This window comes from Callorhinchus milii, unplaced genomic scaffold (genome assembly GCF_018977255.1).
Source record: "Callorhinchus milii isolate IMCB2004 unplaced genomic scaffold, IMCB_Cmil_1.0 Scaffold4, whole genome shotgun sequence".
Taxonomy (NCBI): Eukaryota; Metazoa; Chordata; class Chondrichthyes; order Chimaeriformes; family Callorhinchidae; genus Callorhinchus; species Callorhinchus milii.
Window position 1 is genome coordinate 46,270,403 of NW_024704745.1, and position 17,007 is coordinate 46,287,409.

At 41.4% G+C, this 17,007-nt stretch overlaps 1 non-coding gene across 1 annotated transcript; it reads left to right on the forward strand.

The window, feature by feature from the left end:
• The first annotated feature begins 353 nt into the window (after window positions 1–353).
• On the forward strand, window positions 354–425 carry trnap-ugg. Its single transcript has one exon. It is a non-coding gene; the product is annotated as a tRNA-Pro (tRNA).
• Window positions 426–17,007: the final 16,582 nt, after the last annotated feature.

Below are 17,007 nucleotides of genomic sequence, written 5' to 3' on the forward strand. Positions count from 1 at the left end.
ATGGTTCTGTCTTTGACTGATTCAAATCCTACCTCTCCCACTGTCTCCTCCAGCCCCCGCACCTTCTCGAGCGCCATTGCTCAGGGCTCTGTCCTTGGTCCCCTCCTCTTCAAATTGTACATGGGCCCTCTTGGTGCCATCATCTGCAGACAAGGGGTCAACTTCCACATGTATGCAGATGACACCCAACTCTATCTCTCTGCCTCCAACCACTGTCAGACACCAAGTCCTGGATGAGAGCTAACTTTTTACAGTTGAACATCAACAAGACTGAGGCTCTCCTGATTGGCTCCCGTCAGCGCCTCCACACCTCAGGCACTGACAGTATCACCTCCACACTCCACCTTTTGAGGAGTCCTGTAGCTCAGTGGTTAGAGCACTCGCTTTGGAAGCGAGAGACCTGAGTTCAATTCCAGGCAGGGCGAAACCTTGGGCAAGTTTCCTTACTCCACACGCCTAATAATAATCCCTCCAAAAAAACAAATAATAAATTGGTCATTTTCAATCTACGGCTGTTTGTGGGACATTGCTGTGCGCAATTGGCTGCCACGTTCGCCCACAAATATGCAGTCAATTCACTTTACAGCATATTCTGTGAAGTGCTTTGGGACGTCTAGAAGACGTGAAAAGCGCTATATCAAATGCAAGGATTATTATTATTATTATTACTAAGCCAGTCCGGAACCTTGGCATCTTGTTTGACCCTAAACTATCCTTTCTTCCCCACATCCGTGCCATGACCCGCTCTGCCTTCCCCCACCTGCCCAACATCGGACGGCTATGCCACTGCCTCACTCCTCAGGCCGCCGAAAACCTCATTCACGCGTTCATCACATCTAGGCTTGACTAAGCCAACTCCCTACTTGTCAGCCTTCTCAATTCTTCCCTCCACAAGCTGCAGACACTCCGCTTTGACCGCACTTTTGGCCACCCTCCTACCCTTTCTACCCTCTGCCCTCCCTGATCCCAAGCCCAGTCTAGCGATTTAGGACATCCTCCCAAAGTGAAATGTGCTGTACAATAGTAAGTTTGTAATAGATACTAATGTCTTGATGTGAAGTATTTCACAAGATGCCAGCACGGTTACAATATTTCCCATTCTACATTTTAAACGGAAACTACTTACTGTATTAGAATTTTTCTGCTAATTTGTAAACAACAACAACAAAATTAAGATATGGCGGGGAGGTAATATCGCACGTGATGTCACCAGTGATGATTATCGGTCAAAAGCAGTCAATAGTTCTTACTGGCCTGAGGATGTGTGTGTGTGTGGTGGAGGGGGAGGGTTGAATTTGAACTTGGTAACTAACTTTTGACTGCTGTTGACTGTATATTTGGTTAGTGTGATATCACAGGCCAGATTAGTTGTATTTGAACCACATGTGGGGTTCACAGAAGTCCTAATTTGGAAGCAGGTTTTGAACTCTGAAAAAGTTTTCAGCTTCTAAATTATGACAGAATTTTAGGAATTTTCCAATGTTCTGCATAGTTTAAAAGATAGTGGGTTTAAGGGTCACACGACTAGTATTTTTTTCACCTTGCTTTCGGTCACCTTCCCCCTCTCCCGGCTCGACGTCAGGCTCCACCACTGTCAAGAGCTCTGGGACGCTACCCTTCGTGAGGGGCGTTATATGAATGAAAGCTGCTGCTGGTGTTATTCAGGTCTCAGATGAGTTGCTCATTTTCATTGTCCGGTAGGGTGAAATGTTGGGCACGTTTCCTTACTTCATATACCTCTGTTTACCTAGCAGTAAGTAGGAACCTGGTTGTTAGTCAATTGGCAGATCGTTTTTCCGGGGTAATAATTCTTTCAAAAAAATGAATAAATTGGTCACTCAATCCAACAACAACAAGATTTCATTTATAGAGCGCCTTTCGCGTCGGGAGGACGTCCCAAGGCGCTGGACAGTTGGGTCAGGACCCGAGCAGGGGGGAATTGGTCAGGGTGAGGGGAGGGAAGGGAGGGAGCGAGCGAGGAGGGGGGGAAATGCTCAGGGTGAGGGAAGGGAGGGAGCGAGGAGGGGGTAGAGAGTCGGGAGGGGAGCTGAAGGCTCGGTCAAAGAGAAAGGTCTTGAGACTGGCCTTGAAGGAGGAAAGGGAGGAGGCGGCGAAGGCACTGGGGGATGGAGTTCCAGAGCCTAGGGGCTGTTTTTATAGGAAAACACAATAGCTGTTTGTGGGACACTGCTGTACGCAATTGGCTGCTGTGTTTTGCCCAAAAAATATACAATCAGTTCACTTTACAGTTATTCTGAGAAGCGCTTTGAGACATCTCGAAGATGTGATAGGTGCTATATCAAATGCAAGGATTATTATTATTATTATTGTGCTCTTATTTTTCAGTATTTTCATGTCTTGAATTGCATCTGACTTTATTCAAGTCTGCCTCATTTTTCTATACTTACATTTTTAAATATCTTAACGTAACTTTTTGTCTTCCTTTTCCTGCTGCAGTAATTTAAACAGAACTCTCCAGTAGAAATTGTGGACCAGTATAGTAAATTCCCAGCTTACTAGACTCAGGGTATCTGGAATTCAGACCTTCGGATCAGGCCCGAAATGGAATTTGACTCCTGCCAGCTTAATCTCCCAGCAAACAGCCCTGCCTCATTGTCCTTGCTGACTTTCAGCGGCCAGGCGACTCAGTTTGAACCCTGTGAATAGAAGATAGCTTATTCTCAATCTTCTGCTAACAGGATTCAAACAATTATAACAAAGGTACTGGCATTTACTGACATGTTTTAAAAAGCTGGTAAATGCCGGTACCAGGATTGTAATTGAACTCAGCTGGAAATTCTGACTAGCTGGACCAGATCCCTCTCCCATTGATCCGGCTATCCAGGGTTTAAGTATAATTAGGGGAAATAAAAAGTAGCACTTTATATTGAAATATCTCAAAGTGTATAGCGACTGTTTTTGTAGGAAAACACAATAGCTGTTTGAGGTAGCAAGGTCCGGCATACAATCATCAGAAGCTCTTTGGTAATGCTTTTTTATTGTTTTGTGTATTTTTTGGGCTCCAGTGTGGAGCAGGAGGTATAAATATAAGCATGCTCTACATTACTATATTGTTGGAACAGTTACTTAATTCCTGGCAGTATAAACATAACTTAGATTTGCTGGAGAAAGTTATTTGTAGCTGTTTATTTCTTCTGTGAAAGAACATTATATGTAATAGGAGACTTGTGCCAATTGAAAAGTTTTGGAGAGTTTATAACATGGAGTGTGTTACAAGGCAGTTCACATCAAGAGGATGAGATGATGTAAGAAACACTCAAGTTAAACTTGAGAAGTTTATTAATGTCATGTTAACCTCAACTGTCTTGGAACACATTCTGGACTGAGTTAGTTATTCTTGATAATATAGAGAATTAGCTATTTTTACCTTTTTAGGGCTTTGAAGCTTAGTAATATTTAAGTGATGTTTGAAACAATCAGCAAGATCTTGTGTTTATGCAACAGCGATGGGATATCTTAGTTTCTATAAATTGTCACACAATGTTAGAAGTTTATGTGCTACACCTAAATATTTTTTGTTTGTAATTATTTAGAAACAGTCTTATTTTAGTAACATCAAATCAGTAGTTAAACAAGTAGATGGATAGTGGACAAAAAGAGGTGGGAAAAAAGCTGACCACAAAACAGAATTTTGGATGAAAAGAACTCATGTGATCTGAGCTCATCCACCCAGAATAGCAAATTCTACAATCTTTCTATTCTTACAGAATTCACAATTTCTTAAATGAGTCCAGTACCTGATGACAACCACAAATAATAGGTTGTATCTGTACAAATATACAGTCAATACACTTAACAGTATATTCTGTGAAGCGCTTTGAGATGTCTAGAAGACGCAAAAAGCGCAATATCAAATGCAAGGATTATAAGTGTTATCTATTTATCCACAATTACTATTAGGCAATAACTCGGAATTATTTGATCTGTCACTGAACTTCAAAGGGACGTTTCAACAGACTCTGGTTCCATGCACCTAGTACTTGGTTTCATAAATGGTATTTATGAATTTTGATGTTATAAGGAAAATTTTAAGATAGCATGTGTGGGCTTGAATTTATGTGCTAATGGGAATAATCTTAGGGTCTAATTTAAAACATAAAGATGCCTGGCAATGTGGACATCAACCATTTTTTAGTGCAGGAAGCTGTTTAATCAGCACTGGAAGCCAGGTGTACCACTCATCTAGTTAATATGGATCTATGATAGATCTGTGCTCCAAGCAAATGGTGGCGGGGGGTACATTATGATAAGGTTGCCATGTACAAATACTATAGCTGGTTCATGTATCCAACAATAACAACAACAACTTGGATTTATATAGCGTCCTCCACGCCAGATGGTGTCTCAGAGCGCTTTACAGTAACGGATCCCGGGACCGAGCCAGGGGGGAGGGGGAGGAAGGTGACCAAAGGCGCAGTCGAAAAGAAAGGTCTTCATCAGAGATCTGAAAATGGGAAGGGAGGGAGCGAGACGAAGGCAGTGAGGAAGGCAGTTCCAGAGCCTCGGGGCATAGTGACTGAAGGCACGGCCACCGAGGGTGGAGCGGAGGACTCGGGGGACGAGGAGCATGGCTGTTGGTGTGTCCATGGATGCAATCCTGCAATGTGAGTTTGAATTCATACCAAAGATCTGACAGGATGGGATGGCCTTGCTTTGATTGAAGTGCTTTTATCAGTAAGTAAGTCTTATGAATTATTGCATGTCTGCTTTAATATCTTGTACAAACAAAGCTGATTTGGGACGTCCTCCCGACGTGAAAGGCGCTCTATAATGTAATTTTGTTGTTGTTGTTGCTCTGCAAGCACACATCTTTCTGCACCTGCATTGTGGGAACAATAACTCCTTCAATTTTAATCTCAATTAAAACAGCCACAGCAATGACCAAGTGTCCTTTGGCTCTGTACAACTTACAGCAAGTCCCTGGCCTTTCGAGAAAATCTTTGAAGCTGGATATTTGCCAACTAACTTCCAGAGAACAACATGTATCAGATGTGTTTTGATCATGGACAAAAGCAGGAGGAACTGTTACAACTGCTAGAACCATTACTCCATATGCTTGCAAATATGGAATGTTGTCCATGCACCTTCCTGAATGTAATGGATTCCAGGAAACTGATAAATGCTTATCTTCTGAGTAACTCATGTTACCAAGTATGGGACTCGAGTTGACGGGGGACCTTAAAATGGCACCTCTGGATGTGACCCTTGAAGGGAACTTTAAGTTGGAGGCTGCTGGTGCCGGATGGTGGGCATGCAGAGTATCCACAAGTGACTTTGCATTTGACTGCATTAGCAAAGGAAAGAGGGGAAGCTGGCTGTCCATTGATGAAAGACCACCAATGAGTTTGAAGAGAAAATAGTACAACTTCTGAGAATCTGCAATATGCCACTGCATTGGCCAATACTTTGGTACGATAGAGCAAGTTGCTACAAGAAGGAGTTCTTTGCATTAAGAAGGAGGCAGACAAATGATTACTGCAACATCAGTAATACCAGCTGCAAGACAACTGGCAAACCTCTCTACTTATTTTAAGAATGCTGTTGGTTTAGAATTTGCTAGTCAATGAGGATGTTGAAGATAGGCATAGCAGCTGAAATGGAGTTTCTTGAAGACTGCTTTTTAATGAAAGCATGGAGTTTATGTTGCGTAATGTCAAAACAATGTAACATTTTCCCCAATACAGTAAATTAGATAGTCTCTGATGTATTGCTACAGAAAATAGGGTGTATTACATACAATTTAGAGCATGGCAGTTTACCTTTATGGTTGACAGGTAACCCTGCCTCCGTTGTTACTTGTAACCTGGGCCAATAGAAAAGTGTGGCTGAGTATTTTTCTGCAGGATCTGCTAGTTTCTGACGCCCGGGCCCTGGGCGTTTACCCGACGCAAGTGGTAAATGTGCTTCGCTCCACTCAGAGGCCTCGCTGTTGAGATTATCTGTGTGTGTGTGTGTGTCTCTCTCTCTCTCTCTATGTGTTTGTGAGTGTGTCTCTCTCCTCTGTATGTGTCTGTGAGTGTGCCTGTGTGTCTATTTCTGTGTGTGTGTCTATGTGAGTGTATCTCCTCTGTATGTGTGTCTGTTTATAATTATCAATAAATGTAATTTTGTTGTTGTCTTTGTAAGTGTGTCCTTCCTCTGTATGTATATGTTTGTGAGTGTGTCTGTGTATGTCTCTTCTGTGTGTGTGTGTGTTTATGAGTATATTCTCTGTAAATGTGTACGTGTGTCTCTCTCCTCTGTGTGTGTATGTGTGTGTGTATGTCTCGTTGTGTCCATGAGTGTCTCTTTGTGAGAATTTGTGTCTCTGTGTCTGTAAGTATGTGTCTCTAACTGTGTCTCTGAGTGTGTGTTTCTCTCTCTGTATCTCTGAGTGTGTGTGTGGTTGGCAGTAATATGTACCTCATTAGAACCAATCAACCCCTGGCAATGCTCGCAAATTTACCCGCATTTTGAGGCAAATATTTCCGCACTTTTCTATTGGGCCATTTTATAATCCTTGCATTTGATACCGCCAAGATGTCTCACAGCACTTCACAGGATAAAAAATAATATATTTATGTACTGCCCTGCACAAGCTCACCTGCCTACAAGGTTTGTAGCTTTACTCTGGCACTTTGTGGTTGATTCTGAACATCCAGTTTTGACTACAAGTGCAAAAGATGTGTACAAATAGATAAAAAATAATAATTCTTACTTGAGTGGACGCCTGAAAGTGCTTCATAGGATGCACTGTAAAATGAAATGATTGTGTATTTTGTAGGTGAATGCAGTAGTCAATTTGTGTACAGCAGGGTTCCGCAAGCAGCCATTGAGTGAATGACTAATTTTATTAGCGATTGTTAGCGAGGACACCGGGAGAAACTCCCTTGTTTTCGAATAGTGTCATGGAATCTTTAATGTCCAACTGAATAAGCAGACTGGACTTCGGTTGAACATCCTGTCCAAAGTACAGCTCTCCAACAATGCAGCACAACCCAAAACTGCCGACCATGAGCAGTCTTCAAATTGCAACCATATTATCAGTAAATTTATGATACGATAAAGCACATTATAATGGGGCTACATTATACCCAAGTCCAGATCATTTATCTAAATGGAGAAAAGTAATTGCCCTATCATCAGCCACTGGGCGCATCACTGTTTACCTCGCTCCCATCTGAAAAAATTCACTTCATAGAATCATAGAATTATACAGCACAGAAGGAGGCCATTCAGCCCATTATGTCTGTGCCGGCTCTTTCAAAAGAGCTATCCAATTCAATCCCACTCCCCTGCTCTCTCCCCATAGCCCTGCAAATTTGTCCTCCCCAAATAATTATCTACTTTATATACTTCTCTCTTAAAAGCTATTATTGAATTGGCTTCCACCACCCTTTCAGGAAATGCATTCCAGATCTGAACAACTCGCTATGTAAAAAAATGTCTTCACCTCCGCTCTGTTTCTTTTAACAACTATTTTAAATCGGTGTCCTTGGGTTACCAACTCACCCACCAGTGGAAATACTTTCTCCTTGTTCACCCTATCGAATCTCCTCATAATTTCTCCGGAACATCGCCAGACTACGGCATTACCTCACCCCTCACACTGCTGAAACCCTGGTCCACGCCTTTGTCACCTCAAGGCTGGACTATGGGAACTCTCTCCTCGCCGGCCTTCCTGGCACCTCCCTCCACAAGCTGCAGGTCATTCAGAACTCTGCAGCTCGTGTACTGTCCCGCACCAGGCTTCGGGACGACATCACTCCCACCCTCGCTCGCCTCCACTGGCTCCCCATCCCCCAGAGGATCGAATTCAAGATCCTCATCCTCACCTACAAGGCCATTCACGGCCTCGCTCCCTCCTACCTCTCCAACCTACTATCCCCCTACCTACCTGCCCGTACCCCCCGTTCCTCTGGCTCCGGTCTGCTCCACGTCCCCCGCCCCAACCGCCCTACCATCGGTGCCCGGGCCTTCAGCCTCTCAGCCCCCAGGCTCTGGAACTCCATCCCCCGGTGCCTTCGCCGCCTCCTCCCTTTCCTCCTTCAAGGCCGGTCTCAAAACCTTTCTCTTTGACCGAGCCTTCAGCTCCCCTCTCGACTCTCTTCCCCCTCCTCGCTCCCTCCCTTCCCTCCCTCACCCTGACCATTTCCCCCCTCCTCGCTCCCTCCCTTCCCTCCCCCTGACCATTTTCCCCCTGTTCGGGTCATGACCCAACTGTGCAGCGCCTTGGGACGTCCTCCTGATGTGAAAGGCGCTTTATAAATGGAATCTTGTTGTTGTTGTTGTTGTAATTTAGAAATTTTCTATTAAGTCCCCTCAAGGAGAATAATCCTAGCTTCTTTAGCCTCTCCTGATAACTGAAGTCCCTCATTCCTGGTGCCATCCTGGTAAATCTCCTTTGCACCCTCTCCAATGCCTTGACATCCTTCCTAAAGTATGGGGCCCAGAACTGAACACAGTATTCCAGCTGAGGCCTCACCAGTGGCTTATAAAGGTTCGTCATAACTTCCTGATGTTTGTATTCTATGCCCCTATTTATAAAGCCTAGTATTCCGTGTGCTTTTTTAACAGCTGTATCTACCTGTCCTGCCACCTTCAAAGATTTACTTATATGAACCCCAGGTCTCTCTGTTCCTTCACCCCCTTTAAGATTGTACCATCAGCTTATATTGTCTCGTCTCATTCTTCCTCTCAAAATGCATCACTTTGGATTTCTCCACATTAAACTTCATCTGCCATGTGTCTGCCCATTTTACCAGTCTGTCTATGTCCGCTTGCAGTTTGCTACTATCCTCCTCACTGTTTACTACTTTTCCTAGCTTAGTATCATCTGCAAACTTGGAAATTGTACTACCTATAGTCCAGGACATTTACATAGATCAAAAAGATGAGTGGGCCCAATACCGACCCCTGGGGGACACCACTGCACACTTCCCTCCAGTCAGAAAAACAATCGTTCACACTACTCTCTGCTTTCTGTCTCCCAGCCAGTTCTGTATCCACGCTGCCACTGTCCCTTTAATACCGTGGGCTTCTATTTTGCTTACAAGTCTCTTATATGGCACTTTATCAAAAGCCCTTTTGAAAATCCATTTTAACTACATCAACTGCACTACCTTCATCCACCCTCTCCGTTACTTCATCAAAAATCTCTAGCAGGTTTGTTAGACATGATTTGTCTTTAACAAATCCGTGTTAGCTGTCCTTTATTAACTATTTTTTCTAAGTGAGAAGTTATTTTGTCCCGGATTATAGTCTCTAGAAGTTTCCCCACTACTGACATTAGGCTGACTGGCCTGTAGTTTCCGGGTTTATCCTTCCTTCCCTTTTTGTACAGGGGAGTAACATTTGCAACCTTCCAGTCTCTGGCACCACCCCGATTTCTAAGGAGGATTCAAAGTTCGTGGCCAGAGCCTCAGTTATTTCCACCCTTACTTCCCTCAGTAACTTAGGATGCATCCCATCTGGACCAGGTGACTTATCTACCTTGAGCACCGACAATCTTTTTAGTGCTTTCTCTTGGTTTATTCTTATCTTATCCAATTTATCACTACTCTATTGGTTTTGCATCTTTCTGAAATCTGCTTCCACTTAACACTATCGTTTTCTGTCTCTCAGCCAACTTTCTATCCATGCTGCCAGATTTCCATTAATGTCATGGGCCTTAATTGTTTTCTACCTGGTTGCATGTAGGAATTGAATAGCAGCCAAATATACCAGGCTGTCAAATTCTTTGAATATCGGAAACCATAAATTATGCATACTATAGATTTCCTTCTTTTAGGATCTTTCTTATTTCTCTTTTTTGCGAAGGCAAAACAACACATTTTTCATAAGGAAGTCTTACCGTAGCAAAAAATAACTACTCTATTCATAAAGCTAAAGAAATAGCCCACATTTAGCTTATTGAACTATAATCTGAAGATGATACTACTAATAATAAATCTTGCATTCAATATGGTTTATCGAGACGTCTCAAAGTGCTTCACAGAATATATCAGTGTACCAATTACACACAAACAGTTGTGGATTGTGGATTGAGTGACCAATTTTTTTAAAGTAATTATTACCGCTGGAAAAGCGATCCGCCAGTCGACTAACAACTGGGTTCCTACTCCTACTTACTGCTAAGTAAACACAGACGTGGAGTAAGGAAACTTTCCCAATGTTTTGCCATGCTGGAATTCAAACCCAGGTCTCTCGCTTGCAAGACAAGTGCACTAATCACTGAGCTACAAGATGCCACATTGATAGAAAAATTATATCTGAATATTTTAAAGCGCTTGCCACAAATATATGACTTTACCTCACTTTAACAAAACCAAATCTGCTGGGTTCTGTTTGTGGGTATCTATGATGACACAGTTCTGAGATGCCAAATTCTATAGGCTATATCTTATTCCAGAAAATTCCCATTTAAAAAAAGTATGGTGACAGAATTACCAGTAGAGCCATAAAAAATTATGGCTGGCGCAGAAAGCCATTTGGCCCATTGTATCCGTGCTGACTCAGATAATTTTCCTTGTATTTGAAGAAAGTTCCCATATTGCAGTGACTGGCATTTTTTGGAAAGGTAATTCAGTGACACGTTTTTGTTTTCACTTTCTGTGTGCAATAATATGTTTGACATTTTATAACATTCTCTTGTCACAAAATCTATTACCCTGTTCTATAGTAGAAAAATGGAACTCATTAGACTGATCAATGGCACAGCAGTTCAGTTTGCAATTTAATGTGCATTCTAAAAATCAATGGAAATGTCACTCTTTGTACAATCTCAAATAGGACTATAGAAATGTACGACACAGTAAGGAGGCCATCCATCCTAGTTCCAATTCTGTGTCATTTCTCCATGCTTCTAATACCCTTCCTCTGCATGTACGATTCTTTGTTAAATGCATCAATCAACTCTGTAAAAACCACGCCTAGTAAACCATTCTTTACCAAACAACCCACTGGGAGAAGAAGTTCTTCTGATCCTCTCTTCTCTTGTCACAATCTTGAATTAATGTTCTTGTCTACGGATCCCCTAACTGCGGAAAGATTATATCTCTTAAACCCTTTCATTATCCTAAACACATCTATCATATCCTCTTTACTCCAACACAAAGTTCTAACCTTGTAACCCTCTACTCATAGTTGTCTTCTTTCATCTCCGGTATCTTCCTTGTTGTGAATCTTCATGGCACCTTCTCCATAGATTTAATATCCTTCCTATACTGTGGTGCCCAAAATTGAACATCTGTTGGCCTAACTGAAGTGTTATACAGATTTATCATCATCTCTTTACTTTTGTATTCATTGCCTCTCTGCAAAACAGATTCTGTTTGCCCTTTTGATTGCAGACTTTCTCTGTCTGCAATCAAACTTTTTTCAATTCAATTTACATTTAAATAGTGCTTTTCAGGTTGAGAAGACATCTTAAAGCAATTCACATTATTGGCTGGGCACCAAGCCAGAGGAAGGGGCTGGGAGCTGAAGAGGGTGGGGAGTAGTTGGGGGTGACCAATAGCAAAGTCAAATAGGTTTGAGAACCTGTGGTTCCAGCTCAACGTTACAGCATTAACTAGCTTACCTATGATTCATTGAGATTATTGGTTAAATTTTTAGGTAGCTTAACCTATTGGTTTCATAAATCTTGGGACATTTAAATTAATAAGCCAATAGAGAGCATGAGGTAAGCTGAGGTGTTAGTGGGGACCTAGCCTAACCGCAGCCACGATGGGTTGAATGATCTCTTGTACTTTAAATGTTCTGTTTTTAATAAGAATGCCTTTTTTTTAAACTTGATTCAATTTTTAGCGTGTAGCCAATGGTGATGCCCCACTTCAACATTAGCTGAAATGGTTATCAAAGCTAATGGAGGAACCTTTATTCTCTTCATAGCTCTCTAATTAGAAGTTCGAAACTAACAAACCACTGACAAACTATGCATTTCTAAGGAATGTTGCCCCAAATTTAATTTTTACATTGCAATATTACATTGATACCTGTTCTGTCTCTTAATGGTTAAAAGGTTGTTTAACAATTTTATATAGCACCTTTCACATGTGGTGGTGGGACATAATAATTATTACTTTTGGTACCAATTCAGGAGGACACTCAGAGCACTTCAAAGGATTTAAAGTGCAGTGACTTTTCTTTAACAGGCAAAGATGGCAGCTAATTTGTGCACAGCAGTATCTCAGAAATTGGCGTGAATTGAATGACTAATTTTATCTGGAGGATTGTTGGCCAGGATATTGGGATAAACTTCTTTCTCTTTTCAAATTGTACCATGGGATCTTTAATGTCCACCTGAACAAATGAGGGCGCCTCTAACAATTTACCACACTCAGTGGAGTGAAACTTAAACCATATGAGGGGTAGGTGGCTGAAGGTACAGTCAAAAAAAAAAATGGGTTTTGAAGGCTGAGAAAGGTACTCCGGGATGGACTTCCAGAGAATAGGAGCAGAATGGCTGAAAGCTCACACAAAGATGACGAGCTTTCAGATGAGGTGGATTGAGCAAGAGACATGGAAACAGGCCAGTATTGTTGACCGTAGGGTATGGCCCAGGCAACAACAACAACTTGTATTTATATATCTTCATGCAGGGTGGTATCCCAGTTCACAGGAGGTTGCAGAGGTAAGGTAAAGTGAGAATGAGGATCTTGAATTCAATTCACTGGGGCATGCTAGTGGAACCAAACAAGGATGAAGAGTGATTTGTGGGAGAGGACATTGGGGTTTTACTTCAATTATACAGATTAATCTAATAATGAAACAAGTAGCAAGATCAGAACAGATGTTCTGTTTGTGGTGCAAATATTGCGGTTGGTTGGTAAGAAATTTGATTGTTTTTTCAATCTTGTATGTTATGTGTTTTTCTGCATACAAATGTCAACCAAAGGCATTAGAGACAAACAATTCAATTGGAAGACTGGTGAGAAGAAAGAAATGTAAGTTTTTGGGATAGAAATTCTTGGAAAGTCAATAATGGTACACCTATATGTTAGGAATTATATGGTTTGCTTTGTTCTTGTGGAAGTACTATGGTGCAAGGTAGTTAAAATCGTAATGGTTAAATCTGGAGTGGTTTCCTACAGAAAGGCTGTGGGATTAGACACATCTTCTTTTGCAAAATTATGCTGAAATCAGTCATTGGAACCAGGTAATTGCAACATGATAATTACTACTCTATGAAAAGCATTTAGCATCTGATGTTTTGTTTGAATTAGATTGACCATTTATTTCTAATAAAAAGTAACTATTAAAAGAAAATGTCTGCAGCAAAACATGAAAGCATAATTGAGATATTTAGTTGCGACCACTTTGAAGGTTCTTGATTTGTCAACTTTCGTTTAAAAAGCAATTTAGCTCAAGGTAGGCTCGATTCATCTATCTTTGCACAAATTACACAAATGAAATAAAACCAAACTTGGTTGTCTTGGCACCCATCATTTTGGACAGTTATTATTTTTTTAAATTTATTTTACTTAACTGTAATATTAAAAATGATTATTTAATCCAATGACACAATTTGTACAGTTACATTTCCCATAGTTCTACAGCATGAAAACAGTATGGGGCCATTAACAACAGCTGAATGATCCTGTGGCAATTTATCATTTGGTATTAATAGTCAAAATTGTAGCTCCTAGACTTACTAACTACATATGGTATTTCAACTAGAATTATAAGTATAGATAGTAACTGAATTAGTTCAGGGACAAACTGAAGTACAATAATAACATCTGTGAATGCTATGATGAAACAAGGTAATAACTGCAGCACATCTTTATTTTAAAATGCTTATACGAGATAGTAAAAAAAAATTTTCTCGGCCTGCAACATTGTTAACTCAGCTGAGCACAAAGTGCAAATGTAGAGGCATCCTTTGGTGAGATGCATAAATGACTAAATATCTTTTCAAAATTGTAATAAAGATTTATTCCCACATAGTTATTTGAGTGTAAATTCTACCCCAAGTAGCCTCCATTTTATATGGATAACTAAGATTCTTTTAATTTTTTTGCAATTGAATTATTTATTTTTGGATTTGTTTCTCAATCATATGGGTGTAACGAAATCACAGTCTGTTGGCAACCGGTGGTTGAGTTCCTCCCATGCGGTTAGAGGCAGTTTTCAAGAAAAACAAATATGACTATGTTTACATTAAGGAGGAAGTTGTGCTGACTACTCTTTTTAAAAAAAAATCAAATATTTTGTCTTGCACACAGATGATAATAATAATCCTTGTACTTGATAAAGCTCATTTCTTATCAATAGGGGGTCTCAGAGTGCTTCACAGGATGTACTGCTTACTGAAATTATGGTTTGTACTGTTCTTAAAACTAGACAATTTGTGCACAACAGTGTCCCACAAACAGCCATGAAGTTAATAAATAATTTTATCTGGGGGATTATTGACCAGGACACTGAGAGAAACTCCCTTCTCTTTTCAAATAGTGCCATGGGAGCTTTGACGTCCACCTGAACAGACAGAAGGGACCTCAGTTTAGCATCTCATCCAAAGGTCAGTATCTTGACAATGCAGCTTTCCCCCCAGTACTGCACTGGAGTCAGTCTAGACTGGTGAGTTCAAATTTTGATGTGGAAGCTTGAACCGTGGACTGGAAGTGAGAGTGCTACCAACTAATCCGGGCTGACATCTCATATCGGATATTAATGCTAAACATTCAATATAATTAGTGCTAGCCAATGCAAACATACTTTTTCTGACATTAACAGTTGATTTTTAAATAAATTCATGCCAATCTTATTTGGATTATTTTAAGTACCGAAATCTGTATTACAGTTGATGTATAAACTAATGTAACACAATACAGGTCACATTGTTTGCAGAATTTCACTATCTAATTACCATGATTTCACTTGGCAGTAGTTGTTGCTTTGCCTCCACTAATGGCTTCTCCTCCAGCCCCGGCACCGTCACGTGTGGTGTTCCTCAGGGCTCTGTCCTTGGCTCTCTCCTTTTCAATATCTATATGCTCCCCCTCAGTGACATCATCAGCAGACACGGGGTCAACTTCCACATGTATGTGGATGACACCCAACTGTGTCCCTCTGCCTTCACCCTCAATTCCAGGACCACTGCTGTCCTCGCAGATGCCTGTTGGACATCAAGTCCTGGATGAGAGATAACTTCCTGCAGTTGAATGTCAACAAGACCGAGGCCTCCTGCTTGGCTCCCGTCAGTGTCTCCATACCTCGGGCGCTGACAGCATCTCCTTCCATGGATACACCCTACATCTCACGGAGTCAATATGGAACCTCGGTGTCCTGTTCAAATCTCAACTGTCCTTCATACCCCACATCGGTGTCATGACCCGCTCTGCCTATCCCCATCTATCATCCCCATCCTCACCTGACTCCACTGGCTTCCCATCACACAGAGGATACAGTTCAAGATTCTGGTCCTCACCTTCAAAGTCCTCCATGGCTTTGTTCCCCACTACCTTTGCAACCTCCTAACCCCCTACCAATCTCCCCGCTCCCTCCACTGAACAGGCTCCGGCCTGCTTCACCTCGCCCGTCTCGTCCACCAGACCATTGGTGGACGGGCTTTCAGCGACTCTGCACCCACCCTCTGGAACTCCATCCTGCAGTCCCTCCGCCTTGCCTACTCCCTTGCCACCTTCAAGTCCCATCTCAAGATCCACCTCTTCAACCGTGCCTTCAGTCACCATCCTCCCGGTCCTGCCACCCTCCCCAATTCCGACCCGCAACTCAAGTCCGAAACGCTGTTGTCCAGCGCCTTGGGACATCCTCCCGACATGAAAGGCGCTATACAACTGTAATTTTGTTGTTGTTGTTCCCTATTAAGGTTACAATTCGAGCTCCAAAAAATGAAACTCAAGTGTAAAAAGCATTGAGAACTGTACTCTTTCAATCTTATTACCATTTCTAAAGGCAGAAACATCGGAGTCAAAATTATATCGATTTGGGGTCTGGCAAAGTTTTACATTTTAGGATATGAATATGTGAGTAGTTTAAATTTACTCAGTAAACAAAAGTTAGGAAGTTATCTCTAACATCCACTAGTAATTGGTACCTCAACAAGCTTGTTGATTAATTCAGTGTAATTAAATATTTCAATTTGCATTTTGAAAGGGGCTGTTTGTTGCCACGCAAAATTATGCTTAGCGAAAGCATCATTACATAGTTTACCTCTTTCAGATCACTAGGACGCTGACCCCTGATAATACTTTGGAAAGCCTTCACTATTCGGTGTGCAATGGGAGAACTCCCTTCTTTATCGTGACATATTGGAAGTGATGCAGCTGTCTTTCTTTTGATTCTGGCTTTGTAATAGAGTAATAGAGAAACCAAAAAATATAATGAGAACTTCTTCACCTTATCTGTTTGCAAGAGCAAAGCTGCCTTCTTCAAATTCCAGATTCTGTAATTAGGTGCGATACACTGCCCTTGACAGTATTCAAAATACCTCCACAAGATAGATAGAAAAGCTACAGGCAAAATCAAATACTTAATTGACAGATTCAGGAGTTATTTACCACATCGTCAGACAAAATTAAAGATTTTTGGATCAAGAGCAATAATCCATTGTCCAGAGGCAGATATGAAACGGCCTTCACTGTCTCAAAAATTAACATTAGGGAGCCAATGTTACCTTTATATGCAGCATTTTGGAAGTATAGAAAACAGACAGCTACCAGTTATGGCTGAAGACAACTGCAAAAGCGAAGAAGATGCCATGCCATAAATTTAAAGGCCTGATTGGACATCTAATCCAAATATTCTATGAGCACTGATACACAACAATTTTGTTGTGCGTCTGGAAGTAGTGCATGGACCATGATAAATACATTTGGTAACATATAGCATCAGCTGCTTGAGGTGTCACAGGATAAACGTGCATTAGCTCATTTGGACTCCTGGGTGTTGTACAGGGTTAGGGTCAGTCCTTACTGAAATTATTTGTACCCTTTTTAAAACTGGACAAATTTTCTTTGGCTGATTCCAGAAATAGTAATT